Source organism: Nannospalax galili, unplaced genomic scaffold, assembly GCF_000622305.1.
Source record: "Nannospalax galili isolate Female #2095 unplaced genomic scaffold, S.galili_v1.0 scaffold800, whole genome shotgun sequence".
NCBI lineage: Eukaryota > Metazoa > Chordata > Mammalia > Rodentia > Spalacidae > Nannospalax > Nannospalax galili.
In genome coordinates, this window is record NW_008347125.1 from 644898 (window position 1) to 652600 (window position 7703).

The 7703-nt window shown below is 38.4% G+C and overlaps 1 protein-coding gene across 2 annotated transcripts in view; it reads right to left on the minus strand.

The window, feature by feature from the left end:
* Rassf6 (Ras association domain family member 6) overlaps positions 1 to 3595 on the minus strand; it is a 62675-nt gene extending 59080 nt beyond the window's left edge. Inside the window, exon 1 of one of the 2 annotated variants that reach the window (XM_017800729.2) lies at positions 3519 to 3595. The gene's annotated coding sequence lies outside the window, so the exon portion shown is untranslated. Of the gene's footprint in view, positions 1 to 3216; positions 3475 to 3518 lie in introns of those variants that run through there. The other variant, XM_029568549.1, reaches the window with a different exon arrangement.
* Between the last annotated feature and the right edge of the window lie 4108 nt (positions 3596 to 7703).

A 7703-nucleotide genomic window follows, 5' to 3' on the forward strand; every position in this document is an offset into this window, starting at 1 on the left:
AAGGGCTATTAGAGGATGAGTAATTTCCTTTTTGACTTCATGTGTACATTTTAAAATCACATGTAAGAAACTTACATGTACATGATACATTATAGGTATCCCGCAATAAAGGTAATTAAGAAACAAATTATAAACCCAGGAAGTGTCACCTGGGAAGGGCAAGTGTATATTTTAATTATAAGGTAAGATTACATCAAGGATCACAAACATAAGGTTATTTTTTAAGAGAAAATCGTTTTGCTCTGGAGAAGCAATGGACAAGTATGTATTCAACTCCAAAACAAAGCTAATGTGTTCTCAACATTGTGATCTAGAACCTGGGAGAAGGGAAGAACAGAGACGTGTAATTACATGACTTAGGGGAACTGAGACAGAACCATAAGCTATCTGTAACTTCATCCATTATCCAATTTTTAAAGAAAGAAAAGAGTTAGTAGAAATGTAGTTTCTGGAAAATGCTTGGCTCTTTTCTAAAGACATTTGTAGAGATGATGGGGAGCTGAAGTATAAAAACTATCACTTTATTAAGTGGTTGGTTGCAGCTAGGGATTGTCTTGAGATGAAAATAAAAATTTATTTCTTTGTTTTATCTTTTTGTAACAGGGTCTCATGTAACCTAGACTGGCCTTGAACCTGCTATATAACCAAGGATGGTCTTGAATTCCTGATCTTCCGCCCCCACCCCTTGAGTGCTGAGATTATAGGCGTATGTTACCACACCTGGCTTTAAAATTTTTATTTCAATCCTTTAAGTTAAGACAGTATTAAACAGGTTATAGATCAAGTAACCACACTTCTATGTTAACATGCCATTGCCATTAGCGCACACAGAATCTCGCTAGAAATACCAAATCTCTAAAATCAACAGCATATTTTCACATCAGTGATGCAATGCCCACAGTGCACTCGGGGAAGTGAGGAAAAAGGAGAGGTAAAGGATGTAGCGACAGCCAGATAGAGACTTCAGGAATGTCCCGGGCTTCCCCCCACCCCACCCCCCACCCCTCCAGTCTGGGACAGAGCAGCTCAAGGGCACCTTTTGCAACTGCTGCTGTGGAGGGCTCCAGGGATTCTCCTCTGCATCTGAGGTTCCCAAAAGAAATTCTAAAAGTTGATGTCCCAAAGACTGTGCCTCCTTTTTCCTGTTCACCTATTGACTATAAAATGAATCAACACTTTCCCTTTCAGAGCTCCATTTACTGGACTCTGGGTACTACAATTTTCCTTCAACTATTTGAGTTACTTTGATGGCATGGCCATGACTTCTTTGAAGAGGTGACATTCCCATGTTCAACTGCAAGAAGCAGTGGTACTAACTGGTCTGAAATTACTGTAATTGACGGTTTTGAAAGATACAGATCAAATTTTGCAACAGAATATTTCTCCCATTGCAGATTTTAATATAAGGAGAGAATATTGAGAAGAACTTTCTTAGAAGCTGAGTTTTCAATACCGACATATTTCTCTTTTAATACCTGCATATTTCTTAAAATCTAAACTTTCATATAAAGTCCTAGTTTGAGCGTTTCTAAAATCTCTGAATTACTCATCAATATTTCAATCAATCAATCTTTATAAGTAAATGGACTGTTACTAGTAAACATCTAGTTCAATTAAAAAATAGGATGCTTATTTTAGGAAACTAAGGATTGAGTATAAAACCTTTAATAATATGTTACATGTATTATAAGTTACGCTATTTTGAATACAAGTGGAAAAATTTATTTTTCTTAAACAATGCTGCTTATTTCTCTCTCTGGTTGATTAAAACATTTTATAATTTATAATGAAGTGTCACAACTTAGGAATAGTGGACAAATTTATATGTATACTAAAACACTTTAACTAGGAAGACTTATGCCTAGCTATATAGTTAGATGCAATGATATCAGTGTAAAAGATGAAATATGTTTAGTCAATAGTTGCTCTCTAACATATTCTAAATCAACTTTATACTTCATAAGCTAAACTGCACCAGGCACTGTTAGACCCTACAACACAGCAGCACAGTGAATTTCAGTTAGCTTGGCTTTAGAATTCTGCTCACAGTTCTTCAGTCAATATCTAATTAAAAGTGTATGAGAAAATCCAAATTCTACAATTAGAAAAAGAATCCTTAAAACAATGATGATCTTTAGTCAGGATTAGCTGTGTACCACTTAGCAACATTTTAAAACTAACAGTTACATCCACGAAAGTGTCCTTCACATGACACTTGATAAAATAAAGCCACTTCCTTGTAGTTTAGGACTGACCAAGAATAGATATCAGATTCTTATGTTTCTTATAAATATAAATGAAGGCCAACATAATCTGAATATAAACCACTCAATATATGTTATACTAGGACATGGACTATAGGTCCGATCTGATCAAAGTTATTCAAATGCAGTCTCTCTCTTGTGAAACATAAAGACCATGGATTCTGAAAGTGAGATAGGGTATAACTCTCCTACTATAAAAAATTTTCAGCAGTAATAGATTAATATAAACATGAGTTTTTAAAAATAAAAGTGATTAAGTTTAAATTTGTCACCAAGTACTCTAAATGTTTGAAAAGAAGCTAGGCAATTTCATAGCTATTCAGAGAGCTGATGCTTGCCCATTGTCCGCTTGCCCAGTGTCTTAGACCCAATGTTGTCTTGTAACACTCCTCAGGGTCTGATCTCATCTGCTCAGCTTGCCCTCCCTGATTGCCACCATTTTACAGAGCTGCTGATTTTTGGGTGATGATAGATGTCATTTATGGAATACCTGCTACCTTAAAACCCCCTAGGGTCCCACGTGACTGATAGTATCACGTTTGTTGTATAGCTGGCTGACTTTTGAGGCTTCTTAGCCATGCTAAGTAACTTTCAAAGGGATAAACTAGTAAGCAGTACAGCCAAGACTTGAACCTTAGACTCCAACTTAGGAATCTGCATGCTCACTCATGGGCCTCCCCATAATGATGGTTATTGTTTGGGGAGGTTTTCATTATATCCTAAATCCTTTTCAATGACTAGAGGGTGATTTACCTTGTGGAAACGAAAATTTAACTGAATCCTCAAAGGGATCCTTCCGACATGATGTGATCATTCAATACCCCCAAGAAAAGGCAGAGAAATGAGGTTTCACTCAGGAGCCTAGAACTTAAGCTGGTTCTTTGAGTAAAGGGGTGGGGGAGGTGGCCACGCTCCCGTTCCGGTTCTTCTCCACCCTCCGACACCCGCTCACCTTGGTCAGGAAAGGGTATCCTGAGAAAACCAAACAACAGAGTCTCACCAGGGTTCAGGCTGCGGTGTACATGCCCCAATCACCCTTGCTGCTTGTGGATTTTGCTTTCTATTAACTTTCCCTGACCCTCGTCCCCGGAGGTGGATGAGTGCGGCTCCTTCTCCCACCCTCAAGATCACCAGTTATTCCCACTGTGGACAGAGGGGCTTCTCAGGAGTTGCCGCGCTGAACTTGCTGTGCAGAGCGTTCCCTGGAGGCGTCCTGGCCCTGGAGTGTCTGTCTGGGGCAGGGCTGTCACTCACCTGCTCACCTGCGCTGTGGGTCTCAGGCGGGCGGGCGGGCAAGATTCCCAGGCTGGGCTCGGCTCTGAGCTTCCCCTGCACGTTCAGGAGGACCAGCAGCTGTTAATTATTACTCAGGTTGGCCCCTGCGGGGGTGTGAGCAACCCGAGCCACGCCCAGCGCCTCTGTGCATGTTGGGAGTGTTTACTTTCTTGCCTTGGGGCTGCGGACAGGTACAGAGCTCTCTGACACAGTTCTGAAGAGAAGTGAGTGGCCTGAGCCCGGGTAGCCAGATCCGCGACACCCATACCACAGACCAGCCGCACCAACGAGGACTCAATGCCATTCTGTCTTTTTTATTTTTTAATTAGTCTTTGAGCTTGAGATTTCGTAGTTTTCTTTTCCTTGATTCCCACCCCTGTTCCCTTCTAGCTCCTTAGTACCCAAGGCAGGTATTTTTTAAAGCTCAGCATGCCCCAGCACATCCACCTGCCTGACCACTCTGGAGGCTCTGGCTTAGTAGGACTTGGGTCTTGGATAGGCGCCTCTGGGGTATGTGTGTGTGTGTGTGTGTGTGTGTGTGTGTGTGTGTGTGTTAAATTTAATTAAACTCCACAGAAGAGTCTGGTAGACATCAATTCATCTACTGAATTAGGTGTGGGAAGTGCGCTTTTCTTCAATACCTCGGATTTCAAAAGGAAAAACAGTAAAAAAGATCAGATGAAGATGCTGTGGAAATAGTGTTTTTATTTATATACACTGAAAAAAGTATCATGTGTGATTTACTGTTGTGTAAGAAAATGGCTGATAATTCTTTAAAGTTTGGTTTTTCATCTGTTAAGATTTTGAGTTTTCAAAAGGAATTTAATATGATTTTTAAGGAAAAGCTCAGCAGGCTGAGTTGACTTCTGTTGTCCTCTGTGTGTAAAAGCAGAATTCACAGACTGACTGATCCTGCTTTTTTAATATGTATGTATGACGCTTTACATTGGATTCTACGTATCGAAAAGGTCAGACAGTTGACTCAACCAACTTTGTGTAAGGACCGGGGATATTGACATTTATTCTTTGGGCAAATGGGCTTGCTGGATCCTAAAGTGTTTACCGCCTTATGTAAGGCCAGGTAGGCCCTAGTATTGCTTGTATTCCTTTGGTTGCCAGGGTGGTTCACAACCTCCTGGTTTGTGTTTGCTGGCATGGACTGACCTTTGGATGATAAGGAACAGGATCTGAAGAGTTTACGGCTCCTGCGTTCTAGAATATCTTCCTCAAATCCTTGATCTGCCTCAAGTCTGTACTCAAAAGGGACCATTTGTTTATTGACAGTGTCTGGGCAACTTGTACTGCATTTTTCCCTGCAAGCATCTTCAATGGGTTTATTCTGATTACTGCCGTCCAGCTGGGTTCCTTTAGTAGGCAGAGCCTCAGGGACTGCTTTGTGAGGGCTCTGTCCTGTTGTAAATATGTAGTTTATATTTTTAACAAACTGTAATTCCGTGTGTATAACATGAGAAGTTTGAAAAAACAAACCATTGACATGAAAAGAAAAAAATGACCCACAAGCTTGTCTCAAATATAATTATGATAATCAATTTGCTGAATGCCTTTACTGACATGTTTACTTTATGGAAATCTATCAAAAGGAAGTTACTTAGAATTTGTTGTTTTATAACCTGCTTTTATCACATAAAATATAATTCGAACAATTTACTACACAAGTCAGGATATTTTTCCCTGAAACGTATTTTGACTAGCTACACTGTATTGCCCTATATATATAAACCATTATTTATTTAACCTGTTCTTTATTGTGAGAAAGTTATATCGTTAAGCAACATGACAGGCATTGTTTATATGTAACTGTACCTAAGTGTGATTATGACCTCTAGATAAATTTTAAAAAGTGGCATTGCTAGATGGAAGGGAATATACACTTAAATTTTTTCTTAAAAAATATTTCTCGGCCTGGAGGCACAGCTGTTAAAGGCTAACAACCAAAAAAAAAAAAAAAACTTGTCAAGTTTATAGCCCTAGGGCAATATAAGATCATGTTGTTATGCTTATTTTAAACATTTCAATTTGAAAGGTTAAAATTCATATTTTATATTTTATTTTTTGAGACAGGATCTCCCTTGGTAACTTGTGCTGGTCTCTAATTCTTGATCCTCTTACTTCATCCTCCTAAGTGCTAGGATTACATGTGTATATAACCTTACTCAAATGACAGTGTATTTTAAATATGTATATTATTAGTTAGCATTAATATTGAATCTTTTCTTTATACTTACCTTGTATTTCCACTTTTTGTTTATTTTACTTTTTTTGTTTGTTTGTTTTTTGAGATGGTCTCACTAGGTACTCCTGGCTAGCCTGGAATTCCCTATGTAGACCAGGCTGGCCTAGAACTCAGAAATCTTCCTGCCTCTGCCTCTAGAGTGCAGGGATTAAAGGCATGCACTACCCCACCCACCTGTTTATTTTATGCTCTGCTCATCTTTTTCTTACTGATTTATGAGATGTCTTTACATATTAAGCGTATAAACTATTTTATTTCCAAGGCTGTTTGTTTACCTCTTAGTCTTATTTATGGTATTTTTGACATATAAGAGCTTGAAAAGTTAAATAGTAAAATATATTAATAAAAGTTCTTCAATCCATATAAGTATATATGTTCTTCTAGATTTTTTCCAGATTATAGTTTATTCATTAAATTCAACTCATCTGGACTTCCTATGCAAAAAGCCATAAAGTTTTAATCTAACTTTATTTTTCTAAGTGTTTTGTCTATTAAATAAGCTATATCTGTGAAATAATTAAAATCCTGTATTATTTGTATTGTTCTGTATTTCATCCCTTAAGCGTCACAAGGCGATTGGCAAACCCATGGTTACTCAGAACAAATGTTGAACTGAGGCCCTTGATTTCTTCTTTTCCATCCTTCCAGTTCCAGTAAATTGGCAAGTCCTGATGTCATTTCTCCACTGCTACCTCCCTGCATCAGGTCAGCATCATATCTGGCTTGGTTACCACAATGGCCTCCTAACAGGTCTCTCTGCCTCCTCTCTGTCCTGTTTCAACTTTCTCCACCTCAGCCAGTATGATCTTTTATAAGCCATTCAGATCACATCATGCTGAGTTCCTTTGCTAAGAGCTTTTCTAGTGGTTGCCCCATACACCTGTGAAGAAAGAATCTAGATCTGAACGCCTTACCATGGCCTACCGTTCCTATGTGACCCAGATCACCCTTTGAACACATGGGCTCTCCTTTTTGGTGCTGTCCCTATGACCAGTTTTTAAAAGACTGTCTCAGTCTTTCTCTATTACAGCACTGTCTAAATGCATTTTATGTTTTCTATTAGCTCTTTATCTCTTCTCATTGGAACATAAGTTCTAAGAGGTCAAGGATCTAGATTCAATGCTCTGTTCTCAGTTCTCAAAACAATACCCGTGCTAAAGGCTGAAGAAGGGTTGCAATTATAAATAAATAATGCTGACAATAAATATGTGTGGAATAAACAAATTTATGTTACAATATTTTCTCATTTGGAGTGGTACTTTTATCAAATAAGCACATACATAGTTTCAACATGTTTCTAGAATTTATATTCTATTTTATTGGCTCTAAAACACATCTCCAGTGCCTTAGTGATGTATCATCAGTTCTATAGAACAACTCATTATTATTTCTTCGAAAGTTTTATTGAAATAGTCAATAAAACAATCCAAATGAACTTTCATCCTTGCCCTCTAATATCACAAATAATTGTTCACTATAGAATCCTAACAAGATTGGAGAGCATATTTACTCTCTTCACCATAAAGCATTGTCATTGGTAAATTCTCAGCCAGCAGTGGGATCTATGGGCCCAGCAGGCTTCTGTTGCTCAACTCTACAGCAGCATAATCTGTATTAGCAATTGATGACTTCGTGTCCAGGAGAGAAAGGGTCCTCAAGTAGAGCGTTTCCTTGGTTGCTGAGTTCTTTCAGTGCATTAAAGTGAGTGTTGGAATGACGATAGTAATGATGGCTTTGTTTTGTTTAAACCACCCCATCTCCATGTTTTCTTTCGAAGAACTTGCCTACATTGATTCTAGGATTGGTCATGTGATTTTCCTTAGCCTATGGATCAATACCATACAAGGTTTGAAAATCATTTTTGTACTAGGACTTCCTGTTTGTTTTCCTTAGAGCTCTCAGCTACCATA